The sequence below is a fragment of the Falco biarmicus genome, chromosome 3, assembly GCF_023638135.1.
Source record: "Falco biarmicus isolate bFalBia1 chromosome 3, bFalBia1.pri, whole genome shotgun sequence".
NCBI classification, from domain to species: domain Eukaryota; kingdom Metazoa; phylum Chordata; class Aves; order Falconiformes; family Falconidae; genus Falco; species Falco biarmicus.
In genome coordinates this window covers 79022643-79037958 of record NC_079290.1, presented here as the reverse complement: position 1 = coordinate 79037958, position 15316 = coordinate 79022643, and positions in this window count along the sequence as shown.

Below are 15316 nucleotides of genomic sequence, written 5' to 3'. Positions count from 1 at the left end.
CTTTTCAATGACCTCACCGTGCGGCAACCTTAGTAGCCTTGCCTCATGTGTGGTACAAGTTCCAGCCTCTGTAAGAGGGCGGCAGGGGGGGCTGAAGAAGCAGCTTCCCTCATGCTCCAAGGCCCTCATTTCCACAGCCCAGTCCACCCACTCTGAGACAAACCTTGTCTTGGGGTATAAAAGAGTGCAGAGATTTGTCGTTAAGAACATAATGGGAGATAAGCTGGAACAGACCAAAGGTCACTCAGCATCATGTCTGACAACGGTTAGTAGAAGTTGCTTAAAGAAAGAGTATAAGAAACAGATGAAATATGGACTGACATCACTTTCTGCCTTGCAGCAACAAGAAGCTTAAGATTTCCCCTATCCACACCTTCTTTTTTGATTTTTTTTTCTCTTTTTTAAACCAGAAGTGTAATCCGGTCTAGTGAATTTAACAGTCACCAATGGGCATTCATGAAATAAAGTTAATTTATTTCTGAACTTTTTTTTTTTTTCCTTCGCTGCACAGTATCTTGCAGCAAAAAGTTTTACAATTGAGGACTGCAACAAATATATTTGTCCAACATAGCCTACTGTCCTGTCTGGAACACTCTCTTTGCCAGGTGGGGCTATGCATTTGAAATTCTTGGGATCAGAAGAACAATTATCCTGAATCCCACACATCAAAGGATGAGTGTTTTAACCCAAATGTACAAATCAAGATATTTGCTGTGTGTCACCCAAAACAGTGAATATGTCACGCAAGCTTTTTGAATTCTTAGACCCTTCTGGCGCCCCAACTCATGTCCATGCCCCATTGCAGGTAGCAGTTTCTCTGGCATACAGTCTATACAGAAATAATTCTTGAATAATGACTTTCACAGTTCTTAGCTCTCATGAACACAGGGTGTTCACATATAGTCAAGGGGTATTGCCCACACAGAAGCAGATGGTATAGAGGAAGCTTCACTGGTATTGGTCATTATACCTGAATGCCCAGTAGAAATAGCCCTGCCTACTTTCTCCCCATGTATAGATATACATATGCACACACAAAAATGTCATTTCTCTGAAAGAAAACGAAAATGTTAAATGGTTTTGGGTTTTTTGGGGGGTTGTTTTTCTTTGTGGTTTTTTGTTTGTTTGTTTGTTTTTTGGTTTTTGGTTTTTTAAATCTCCTCTGTAGATATACCAGATGTCTTTTCACCATATGGCAAAATGTTGAGCATTTCGCCTTAAATTCCTTGCTGAAGTCTATGGGGATTGCTAAAATATCAAACTCCAAATGGCTTAGGAATTTCCAGCTCATATGATTAGAAAGGTTTTACTACATAACACTGGAACAATTAAATCTTGCCAGTAGATCAGACTAGTAGCCGTACACCAAAACCATACAGGCAGATATCAGTTAAATGAACCACAGTTCAAGGGAATTATGACTGACCTTTATCAGGTAGTCATAAAAAGAAGGAGCAACTATACATCACCTCCAAAAGCTTTCTTTTTAAATCTCAGACACTGTTCAGCCCATTATAATTATCTTAACTTATAAGCAGTAAAATATTTAGTGGGACAACTTGAGGAAGCAGAATGTATGAGAGAAATTATGCAGTTAATGGGAAATTGCTCAAGTTGTAATTTACTGAATATTGTTGCAGATTCGTTGTGTCAGGTTGCAATAAAAGGAAGATCTTCCTAAATTAATTTATACTGGTTAATTAACTCCTAGATAATAACTAACTATACTTTTATGCAACATGAAGCCAATATTTTAAGCTGGACACCTGAGGTTAGACACCAAAAATCTCACAGTACCAGCTGCCGCAGGGATCCTTAGCCTGAGCATGGTCTTAGATGTCTGAAGGCAGACAGCCACGTTTGCATATTGGTCTGTCACAATGCCACTGTGTTGATTCAACAATTAACATAATTTTTTACTTCATTTTGATTGACCCCTGTAAATCTGAGACACTTGCTAAAAAAATTTGTTTTCCTGAACAATGAAAGTAAGAATGAAAAATGAAAACTGGGCTGCATGTGGATTGTTAGAAACCCTGCCCAGGAGTACAGAGGAGTGTAGTAGGTAGTTATTTATTTGAGTGGCACATATTTACTTGAAAGCGCTGGACACTCTTCAATAATGCATACCACCTTAAGCTAGGAAAGTGTGACTAACTAAAGGCAGGGATGCACATGTTGCTGTGTAAGCCTTTTCTTCCTTTCCTCAGTCCTTTATTTGCAGTGCAGAGGGGGGCAGAGGGGGAAGGAGGGAAAGAAGTAATAAGAAAAGACTTGGTGTGCTACATTTGCTGCCTTGGCTTGCTCCTGCTGTTTACCTTTAAAGAGGTCTTACATGGCTGTTGCTCTAAGAATAAATAAATAAAAATAAGTAAAAAAAGCCACATTTTCAAAGCATTTGCTTTGTGAAAAGCCTTGACAGATTTTTATAACTAACTATGGAAAAGCAGCTGGAGAAAAAGTCACACCTGCACCCCAGCTTCAAAGAGAATACAAACCAAGGCATACTTAATAGGTTGGCTTTGCTTTTAGGGGGGAATCTATTTTCCTGTTCATTGTCCTTCCAAAGTATGGAATAGAAAAAGCCCTGATAAAAATATTTTTTAAATCCTGCTGATAATTGCCTGTCTTTGTGCATTTTTAATGCTAAGACTCTACAAGATACAAACTGGAGCAACTCACCGAAGCCACCAGGGCTGAGGATTTGACTTACAGTCTTTTCATGTTGTTGCTCTGATATATGCACTTCCAGGAAGGGCAGCACCACACCAGGAAAGCTCGCTCAGGCCCTGCCGTTACAATATCACCCTCAGAGGAACTGGGCACATGAAGTAATGATGCTGTGCTACAGCAAGCAGGCAGTTTTAGCAAGTGGCCACTGACAAGTGTAACTTAGGAGCAATATCTCAGCTTTCATCTGTGAATTACTGAGCTTTTTAGAAGCAGTTATCATCCTTAACTTAAACTCCGATAAAGGATTTCTAATTATATGCAGCGTTGCCAATGAAGCAGAGAAAGTCAATGCCCGAACAAGGATCATAGCTGAGCTCCTCCGAATGCATTGCCTGATGGGATTTAACCAGCAGGCTGAACTCTAGTTTTTAGTCAGAAGTTTATAAAACTGCATTTTGACACCTTAGGTAGCTCACTGAGGGGAAGAATTTCATGCTGTAGGGTGGTGTTTACCAACACTCCATGGACATTTCAGATCAAGGTATGAAGGTGTCATATCAGGGGAAGGTTGGTCCTCTATTTTCTTTGATGTCAGTTGATTTTATTTAATTTAGTTTAGCTTTACTCTTTTTGGAATGGAGAAAGCCACACAACTAACGAGTGGAGCCAGCGTGTGCTTTGGGCTAGTGGCAGACATAGAGTTCTGTATGATTTCAGAAAAGCCCCCACTAGGGAGGGTATGAAAGCCCCCCTGATCTCTGCCCCCACACCCCTCCTGTGGGCTGCTGGGGGAAAGCATTGCTCTGCAAGCATCACTTTGTGCTTTTCAAGGCCAAGAATGGAGCCATCTTCTTGCACTAAGTGCAAGAAATGTTGTTGCTGTTGGGCAACTTTTAGTTTCCTTATTGCTCTTTGAGGTACCTGCAGGAATCAGACCAGTGTTTCCAGAGCAAAGTCCGTCTTTCTTTGTGCTTTCACAGACTGTTACAATTTACTAAATGCTCCCCAGGGGTCAACCTGTGTAGCAGTGCTGTGCATTATACAGTAACTGCCATCACAGTACTTACACAGCAATGGAGAGAATTACACCTGAAATGCTCCCTTTGGTTTTATAGTACAGAACAGTGCTCTCCTCAGTGCCTCCAACTTAACAGTAGAAAGAACTAGAATGACTCACCGTCCTACTTCAGATTCAAGAGAAGGTAGACTTTTCCCTTGCTATTAAGGAGGCAGGGGAAAAAAAAGAAAAGGAAAGAAAGAAAGAAAAGAAAAAAAAAAAAGCTTTCAGGCATCTCCTGTTCCAGCTGTAAAGATGTGGCAGGCAATGTACATTGAGCGTTCTTGGCAGGTAGCTTCTTCCTAATTTTATGGGTCAGGTTGTCAGACATGAACAGCAGGGTCAGCCAGCTTCTTTTCTACAGTAAGTGACATACATTTTTACTTGTAGAGATCTAAGTGATTTTGTGCTCTGGTCACCTTATCTCTGTGTTGGTATTCCAAGCAAAATTTTAAATTAACTTTTAAGTGATATTTTAAATTATCTTCAATCAAATGGGTGTGTCCTGTATGTAGATGCAAAAGACATTTATTTCTTTTCCTTTTAAGTGCTATACCGATAATTTGGGTTTTCTTAGAATTACTTTGTAATAATACAAACCAGCCAGCACCGACAATATTTACCTCCAGCAGACATCACTGAAAGCAATTAAATACAAATCCCTTCCATAGATGGGAGTATCCAAATGCTGAAGAAGCTTATACAGAGATGTGAAATCAAAGTCCTAGCTTCTTCTCAGACTCAGAATTATTTCTTAAACTATTTAGAGAATACTGATCTGAAATCATAGAATCGGACTATTAGGAGTGCAGCACACTACTTCAGTTCAGGGTGAAACAGCAATGACTTGACATCTTTCCTGACACCAAGAATTGAAGCTTTTATAGTTTAAAAAGATTAAATATTTCTACCAAAACCTTACCAAAATCTTCCTGAGGAAAATAATTAAAAAAAAAACAAAACCACACAACCAATAAGAGGCAAAAGGCAGAATCTCTTGATGTCAGTATCAGAAGAATAATTTCCACAAAACTTTCCTCTGCTTCTAAAGCTTAATATCATGGATTTAAGGAGAGAACCAACAGTTCTCAGAAAACATTTTTTTTCCATCAGGTTTTCTTCCAATTTTTCAGATTTCTATATCCATATTCCATCTTATGATTTTTCATCCCGTTAAGTGATTATATGAGTATAGATGAACATTAATGTCTTTCTCTTGGACTGTCATTTTGTGGAAGAATAGAGAGAAGTATGGAGATCTTATGAGGGTGTTGGATGCCTAAGCACCTAGTGCCTAAATGACACCTTAGGATATCCTTACTCATCTGTAGCTCCGCACCCAAACAGGTGTAGGATCACCCTAAGTTCTGTTGTACATCTGCCAACCCTATGCCAGCACCTGGGCTAGTCTAGGGAAACTAATAATAGCAGTAGACACCTTTAGTAGAAGCAGCTGAATTGCTCCCCTATTTACAACAGTGCTAAAGATCCAGCTAGCACCAGTGAAGTATGACTTAGAGATGTTATTTTCGTCCTGTACCTAGAGTGCAATGGCAGCAACAAGGATGAGGTTCAAATACCTTCTGGTTCTCCTTTTAAAATACACCTCACATAGCCAGAGAAAAACTCACTGTCAGTCAAGCTAGGTCCCAGAATTAGAGAATTATCTTGGACAGACATCTTTTCACTCTTCCAAATGCTGCATTAATTAAAGTCTTTTGTAATTTTCTGCAGTGGCAGCAAAAAGCTGCTGTTGTGGCAACCCTAGAGCTGTCCCTCATGAACAGGCTCATGCTGAAATTCTCAGTTTACAGTATCTTCTTCTGAACAGGCCCAGAAACTTGGCTTTAACTGGTATGCATTGCAGTTTTCAGAGTAATTGTGACATTTTTTTTTGTATGACTACAGAGAAAAATATAAATATTTCAGCAGAAGGACAGAGTCAGTTTCCATTTAGGTCAATGGAAATTGTCATATTGTCCTTCTGAAACTATATCAAGCCCTTAACAAATAAAACTTTATTTTACTTAAATAAAATATAGAATGGTACTATACCACAGATGGTAAAAATAGCCTTTTTCTTTGAAATGCCTCTGTCTGCAGGTTCCTTCCATTTCCAACAGAAGCATTAGCGTCACATTTCAATTTTGTACTTAATGTCAAAATATGATATTAAAAAAAACCCCAACGCTGGTTCCTCATTATGCTGAGCTGTACTTGCATAATTATTCTTCAGGCTTCACTTAATTATATGCCCCACCATGTGTTACTTTTCAACATCCTAAGTGGCACCACCTTACTGCTAGGAATATTAAGCAATGGAAGGCAACGCTCTTTTGTTTGGTTACACAGCATGCTATGTCTGAATTCAGTCTTCTCTCACAGGTCCCCCCTCTTGGCTTCTGAATTCTATCTTTTACAAGTGTTTCAAAGAAGGGCACTTACATTCATGCTTGCCCTACAGTGTTAAGGTTGGTGTGCAGCATTTTGTATTTCCTGTATCCAAATTTCCCCCATACTCAAGATGGAATTAAAAAAAAAAAAAAAAAAAAAAAAAAAAAAGGAATGAACAGAACAGAAAAAGCAAATGCAACTGCAGAGATTCAGAAGTTTTATTTTAGGTCATTTTTTTTTTTACCCTGTCAAGATCACAAGCTATTAATCAATGTGAGGAAAGAAAGCACTGGAAAAACTACTTATCTAGAAACGGTATTTCTTGGACACCTAATACTGTGTTAACCTAAAAAACCAGGAATGCTTACGAATAAGTGAAGAAAACCACGCAGTGACTAAAAAGATACTGAAGATTTTGCTCTGGTTCAATTGGAAGGGAGTTCTGATCAAGCCTTGTATACCCTGTAAGTTTGGGTTTTTTTTTCATTTTAGTCCAAAAACACAGGACCTCCTGACCTCACAAGTGTCAAACATTAGCAGATTAACTAACCAACACAGAAATGCCATTTTTAGATAAAAATGCTTTTTTTTCTGAGATTAATTTAAAGGAGTTTGATTCTGAGAAACACATTAGGAATGTCCAACTGAGTGAGACAGATGTGATTTTTATATGGTCAACACTATTCTTTATCAACCACAGAAACTGTGAATCCTAGGCCATTGAAGTTAAATAAAAGACTCCCATTGATTTAAATCAGCTTTCTGTCAAGCTGAAAATGAGGATATACTAGGAGTGTTCCTGACACAGGAAGCTCTTTTAATAGTTTAGCTGAATAAGTTCACTTTGCTTTATTTTATGGCTTGTTTTGTATAACAATATTTCAAATTATAGTCCTGAAAAAACCAACAACCAAACCCAAAAATCCCCACCCAACATGCTCAAATTAAATCTTACTAATAAATCACCCTGAAAAACAAAGCAACCTATCAATCATTTCCAATCAACAAATCTTAACATTTAATCACAGGCATATTCACACTTCAGCATGGATCCACTTCTGTCTTTAAGCTTCTAATTAATAATTGTGTTGACAAAACGCAGAATCATGAATAGTCCTTAAGGCTTTTCCTGTACAGAAGATGATAAATACTTGTACTTAGCCAACCATAAGTTTCTTTACTTGCTAAAAAATATGTCCGTTTAAAGTAGAATCATAGAACCTTGTAGGTTGGAAAAGACTTTGAAGATCATCAAATAGAACCATTAACCTAGCACTGCCAAGTCCACCACTAAACTGTGTCCCTAAGTAGGTTCAAACAACCAACATTGCAAGCTTGTTTTGCCATTTAAAATCCCACTTTGGATGTTGTAGAAAGTGAATATCTGATAAATAATTACTGAAAAAGGCACTTCCCTCTGGGTTGTGGACTGCCTTTCCATGCATGTTACATAGTACGATGGATTTATTGTACCATGATGGGTACTATGGGGCAAATTATGTCTTCCTTACTCACACTTCATTCCAAGGATATAATTTCCTTTATAGAACTGGGATGCATGCAAAAGCAGTGGAATGTATTGTTACTCATTCACTGATAAGGAAGGCTTAATAAAACCTTAAAAATGCTGAGAAGAAAACCCAGATTGTTTCTAAGGTATGTTGATGAGTGGATAATTTCTTTTTAACAAAGCTCAGATGAAAACTAGACTTTGATGGTGTTCTGTTTACCAGATAGCTTTGTAACCAAAACTTCCCTATTTTGCAATCATCTCCAAAACTTCCAGTCCCCCTTGGCTTCTTGGTAGTGCATTGCAAAGATAGCCTTACAGTTATCAAGCCTACTTAAAAGCTACTGTCTCATAGTTGGGTCAATGTGGTAAAATAATTCCCAAAGACAAATACTGACACTCTTGCTTTTACAATCCCAAGAAAATAGTTCCTTTCATAGGCTGACACTGCTATGGCAGCTGTTTCACTGAACTACATAGAAATTAGAACAAAAGAAATACCTTATAAATAAATAAAATTATGAAAGAGAATTTATTTACTGAAAAATGTATAATTTGGTACGCAAATAGCTGAAACTCTCTAGGTGTTTTCAAACATCTCCTCTATGAAGCTTTCCAATATTTTGAAAGGGTATTATAGTAGGCATCTTGCATTGTCACTGGCTTACCTCAAAGGGATACATAATATCAATTGTTGACACAAACAGCCTGCTCTATTTTGAAATTCTTATATTTACTCTTATCAGCAGCATAATGAAAGGTTGCAGTTTATGAAATCAAAGAGCTCTCCCTTTTCAAGCTAGGTGTACTTCAATGCATGGTATGGTGAAGGATGCTTTTCTTTGTTGTTTTTAATATCAATTAAAAACAAGCATAAAGGAACTTGGGGAAAAGCTGAAAGGAATTAAATTCTGCAGATGAAGAGTTTTGTAAGTGCTTCATGCTTTTCTGGATGAATAATCACATATAGCGTCCCGTCATCTTGTCCTGGCTAACTACATGCAGGCAATGATCAAATGGTACTTTCCAGTCTGGTTTGTCTGTGAGTTGCAGTGCCTGTCCCAGTTTCCAGTTTTTTTGGGAAAGATTGCAAACTGTCCCTATTCTCAGCTGTTCTTCACAGTCTCCTTCCCTAAAGAACTGTCCACAAGAGGGCTAGATATAGCATAGATTAAAAACACAAACCAGAAATCCATAGAAAGCTTAGTATAGACACCAACTGCATAACTGGATTTTGATATGGCCTGGGATTTTTATGAAATGCAGCTTCTGTGTTAGGTAGACATTCATAAAAGCCTGTAAAAATAGGTAAATTTGTACAACCTGTGCACATAAGGCTTAACTGACAATTAGAGATTACAAGTTAACAAAAATCACCATAAAGCAGTGCTGTTCATAAAGATTTTTTTTTATAAGTAGGGTTTTTTTTTTCAAAAACAAATGAACAGATAACACCTACTATGCAACAAAAGAAGTATTTTCAAGTGCTAAATAAGGAACTTGTCTTGCAAGAAAACAGGTTTTCCCTAAGGCTACTCTGTACCTTCATGATTCATTGTAAAACTTCAAACTTAAAAAAAAAAAAAAAAAAAAGCCAAATGAAACCAAAATCCACATAACACCTCTTCTCCTTTCTTTGCTGTTATTTAAGTGTGCAGTTGCACCCAATGTGCCCATGACAGTGAAGGCAGGGAAAAAAGAGAAACTAAAGAATTGAAAAAGACACATTCTCTAGGAAATATTCCTTTGTTATTTTATTAAGAAAACTAAGTATGCTCTTTGGGTACTATGAGAATGCTTTTTTCCATCATCAGACTGACAGTTCTTAAGAAATCAGGTAAATTGTAAATTTTGGGGCTACCTCCACAAAAAAAACCCAACACAACAGCCACAGCCACATTAATTCTTTCATGGACAGGGTGTGATTTGCCTTAGCATGGTTCAAAGAAACAAATGCAGTCTTTTTCCTGACCAGCCTGCTAGCTGTCTCCAGCACTCCTCATTTTTTGGAAGCTGGTGAGCACACCCCTGACTGACTGTGGACTGAAAAACATGGACAAAACAGCTTGGCCACTGTCCTGCTCTCCAGTGTGCCTTTCTTGCAAGAAACCCCATCAACTATTACTATATTTAGGATCAATGGCCTCAAAGATGCAAAGATGCAAAAAAAAAAAAAAAAAAGGGGGGAAACCACACTGAAATTATTTCAGTGAAGCTTGAATTTAGAAAAACTGCAGTCAATATCCATAGTTCAAACAGTATAAAATCCTAAAAAGAATTTCTGTATCTTACATTTTTGTTTTGCTAAAAAACTCTGACTGTATGATCCTAAGCAATTTAAGAACTGAAGTTTTTCAAAACTCACTTAAGTCAGAAATATGTGTTATCTTACTGTAAAAATACTTCTACACTGTTATGAGTATGATCCAACTGGAAAAAAAGAAAAGAAAAAGGACAAAAAAAGGAGGAGGTTCATAAGAAGAGTAACACACCATCAAGGCTTTCTGCATAGAAAGTTGAGCGTCACATGTTTTACATAAACCTGGGGTACAGTCGCTTAAACCAGCCTTTTTTCTCATCTCCCCGCCCCCCCCCCCCCCTTTTTTTTTTTCCTAATGCAAACAAAGAGAAAACCAGGAAAAAGGCATTTGGATTAATACCCCAAGTCCCATTTTAAGATTGTGTGAGTTTTTCTCCCAGATACCTAATGGTAGAGAGACACAATGGTAGAGAGAGAGCTTTAAAACTTTCACCATGTGTAAAAAGCTGCCCTGAAAAAGTATTGTTAAAGTTACAAAGTCAAGTACTCAAGAGACAGCAAAGCAAGAATTAACCTTGCCTACCTTCATTTGCAACATCATGCAGTCTTTAAATACATCATGACAGGGATTTCTTTTCTAAAGCCTCCCCCCACCTCATGTACTCTTCAGAGTATGAAACATCTTCAGAGTACATGAAGAATGAAGTTCAAGTAGTAAGCAGGTCTTTGATATTTTGGTTATTTTTATTGTTCAGTATTTGTCCCTAGGCTTCACCCATGCACACCACCCAAACCCTGAGCTGAAGACAGAATTATTCATTTCCTTATGGGCTTCCCTATGGTGCTTATCATGCAAAGCTCTGTGAGCTTCATGAAGGTTAATTTATCTTAACAAAACCTCCCCAAAGTGACAGGATAATATATCACACTTTACAGACAGGTAGCAGAGGCACACAGACAACAGTCAATGCCATGCTACCAGGACTCAGGGCATGCTTTTTTGTCACATTTTGTAATAATTTGTACCTTCAAGCACAGCATCCATTCACATTAATTGCAACTGTGACTTCTCAGTGCTTCTTCATCTCAGCCTTCAGGATCTTGAGGCAGGCATTCAGAAATGAGCAGCTGGCCATTACTGACCATCTATGAAACATCTGATGTAAGGGACTGTGCAGCATCACTCAGGAACTCTGGCAGCCAAAGACAGATTCTGCTTCTCCAAGCCAGAAGTTAGCTGCCCTGAGGGGAAGGCATCCTTTCTCTTCCGATACTTGCAAGAAACAAGAGAGGTACCGCATACAATGGCATCCTTTACTTGCTGGGCCTGAGCAGGAAGCCATTCTTAGACTAGGACAATTTTTGTGAAGTATGAGCCCAGGTTAAAAATAAGAGGGATTCACCTGAAGTAGAGCTTGCTTATATCTGCATGCGAATGAAAGGAATGGATTAAGATAATGGACAGACTTCATTATGACATTTTCTAACTTTCAACCCTTTCCTTGGTGCTTCAGCTGCAGCTAGTTCCTTTGCATGTCTCTTCACTCTGTGAAGAATTTTGCACTTAGCATTCAGGACTGAGGAATTTAGGCATGGTGAATGAACACAGGCTTCTAACAGATATGAGCTGTTACTGAGAAAGTGCAACCCACATTTTTTCAGACCTTTAAATATGGCCAAATGTGCAGGAATTTTCACAAGATTAACAAAGGTACAATGCCCAAACACAAATGGTATTTCTACAAAACATAATGTCCTTGATCCAAAGAGTAAGAGTGTGAGGGTACTTCAAATAGAAGTTCTAAAAGGTAAAACAGTACTTATTTCTTATCTTTATTATAATCCTCTCCCCTTCCACTGTTGGTTTCCTGGATAGTTGATTTGCATTTGAATAAAAGTGGAGGAAACTCCAAACCTAACCACCACCTGAAACCCTGAAAGACATAACTAACATTGAAATATCACAGCCCAGATGCTTAGTTTCACAAACTTACACATTTACAAACTACAAGTGTGGAGTGTATGGTTTGTGTTTATGCAGAACAGTAATCAGAACAAGCAATTTCACTGAGGTAACAAAATGCATCATTTGGCAAGTATTCTTCAGACTGGTAAGTGTCTTAAATGCTACTAGTTTTAAAAGGTCATATTTATTTTCTGTCATGGTTAAGGTTAGGGTGTTACTTTCATTGTGAAGTAGTTGCTAGTTGTATTACCATTTCAGGCGACCATGGTAACATCATACACAGATATGAGAAATTATTTTCCCAGAAATGCTTAAAACATACAGATTTGTTTAACTTTTCTTTGTTCTTTGAAGATTACAAATTCTCCGAGCATAGCCAAAGCTCTCGCTGTTCTGGATATTGGTAATTCTGTTCATGTGTTACCTCCTTAGACTGAGTAAATATGTAATTGTGTAAGAAGTCCCACTGATACTCTCAGGTTTGAAAGTTTACCACCACAAATTTTTGCATAATTACTACCAAAATAATTACTATTGAGTTACACTGTTATTAGCTCTGCTAAACTTGCAAGAATCATAACACTGAAATGTGTCTGGTTGGTTGGTTGGTTGATTGGTTTTCCCCATTACAAATCAAGATTTTTCATAGACTTCCTATAAATTTTAATTACTTACAGAAAAGATATAGCAATACATTGCAAAGAGGCAACAGTTATATGCCAGAAGAGGCTCATATAAGCACTTGTGTTAAAGGCAAACAGCAGCCCTCAGTAAAGAAAACCAACCTCCTTCTTAAATCTAATAAGCTAGAAATTTCATCAGAAATGCAAAATTTCGCTTGAAATAATAAACAATTTTTGAAATAACAATAGTGATGAAAAAGAGATCCGAAAATATAAAAAACCCCAATATATCAAACAGAATATAAAAAATTAACTTTTTTCATTTTCATTTTTAACTGAGCTTGTTGGATAGCAACACTCACTCATGGTCTCATGCAGAGATAATTCATCAGCTGACCAGCTTCCTGCAGGGTAAGACAGCCCATACTCTTTTGTGGGACCAAAGCACTCCAACTGGCAGTACAATAGCTTTCATTTCTAACCTTTATAGAGCTTCAAATCATAACCTCCGTAGCTGCTTTTTCCCTTGACAGTTAAAGCAGATGCATAGACCCGGGGTCTATAAGCTGGACAGAGTGGTGAACTTGCATGGCCATTTATAGTTTTGAAGGAGCACTTGATCTGGAACATGTACTGAAGCAGTAAAAGACAAGGGATAAATTACACAGTTCAGCTCCATGGCAGCATAAATGGGTTTTCCATTATTACATTTCTTTGGCATGCTTGAAAAGTCATACCACTGTGCATGGACATTCTGACTACGACCTGGGAGAGTGTCCAGTGTTAGAATCATTGAAAGGGGGAAAAAGAGGCAGTAATTCCTCATATAAACTATATCACTCATGCTATAAAGCACAACTGATCCTTCTCACATAAGTTAGGTTACCTGAAAACTCTCAGAACAAAAGGCAGAGATTTCACACAAAGTAACTAGACACATTCACTGCCTAGATTCATGCAGCATGGTTGACTGTGGAGAAGCCACATCCATCAGAGTGAAATTTAACATTGGTAGCATAAGGTGGATTATTTCTGTTTTCTGTTTGGAATATTTGACAGAATCATATGGTTTGTTGCAGCATGAGCAAACTAAAAATAATAAACATCAAACCAAGTTTTAGGATTTTTTCAATTAAATACATTTCCTAATAAATACATCTTCTGTACTGATATTTTAATAACCAGCTATATTATTTTGCACCTCTCTGTGACAGTAATTTATATTTCATTAGTTCCATTGACTACAAGGTATTTAGGAAAATTATTCTTGTTCCTAAATTACAAACTGATAAAATTAAATGTACCTATCAAATGTGTTGAACTGGAATAAGCAGAAAAAGAAAAAAAGTGATCTATTTTTGTTTCTGCTTTCCTTCTAAACCAGGTGATGCTGCTTGGATTCTTTTTCCTCCTGTCTAATTTACATTTAACTTGACTGCTGATAATATGTCTCTAATTTGTAATTTCAGCTGATTACTGATGACGTACATGGGTTTGAAGTGAATCCTATAATCAGCCTTCATTTTCAGGAGTGACAGGATTTTGGCTGCCCATCTGAAAAGGATCTGATTTCTTTTATAGAAACTATTGAAACTTTCACCATCTGAACCTGTAAAGATCCCTACAGTATGTGTCTAATCACTGAATCACTTTACAGTCCTTGACTACTTCAGATAATGTAGGTCCACCACCTTTAAAGACTTGTGCTTTTCTTTTGCTTTACAGGTTTTCCTTATTTTTTCAATATATCCATGATGACCTCCTTTAAAGTAATTAAAACTCTGTGATAATAGAAAATCTTTCAGGCAACATAAATATTTTCCTATTTGGTGGATCATTTTAATAATTTAAATTATATTTGATTTATTGTACTCATTTTTTACTCAGAATTACTGCTATGGTAAAGATATGATATTAGTGGAATTATGTTATGAAATATGATATTATGAATATGGTATTATGAAATATGATATTAGTGGAAAGATATGGCATTACCATAAGTAAATGCCTCCCTTATTTTCATAAATAAAAATGGGAACTCATGCAATTATAAAGCAAATACAAGCTAAAATGTAGACAAAAGGATTGATCTCCAGTCAAATGGTGATAGTTCTGTGTGAGAGATCTCTGCAGGTACGTAAAGTGCCTTGTATGCATGTAATAATTTGAATGGTGCAGTAAGGTGAATGTTGCATCTTGTACCATTGTGAAACTACTGCACTCCCGTTACCAAGAATGACAGAACCTGTCCAGGTCTTCATCCAACCAAAAAACATACTGCCCATGCGGATAAAATTGCCTTTATTTTGGTACGGCTTATATCTTTTTTTTAGTCTCTGATTAGCAGTTAAGTTCAGCTATTCAGCAGTCTGAGTGATTATCAGGTGTTCTTTTCAGATTCTATTTAGTCTTTATTTCAACCTTGTGAAGGTATTTGGTGTTTGCTTAGTGCAACAAGCACTTTCTAGATGGCTTCTTAGTACAAGCAGTACGACGATTTTAGTCAGAGAAGTTCCCTCAGTGCAGATGTTTTTCAGGGTGTTTTGAACACCTAATACAGTCAAGGTTAGTCTCTTGTCTAAACATTATTAATGTACATAGGCAGAAAACAGAGAAGAGAGAAGGAAACATTCACTGCAAGAGGAAGCATTCTTTAATATGCTGTAAACATCTTCTCTGGTGTACACAAATATATTACTGTGAATAATCTGTAGGATATCGAAATCCATTTTTTCCTAACTAAATATTTGTCCATATAAATCTATACAATTACATGTATCCTAAGCACACTCAAGTATCATCTTCTTTATCTGTCTTTGAAGACAAAATGAAC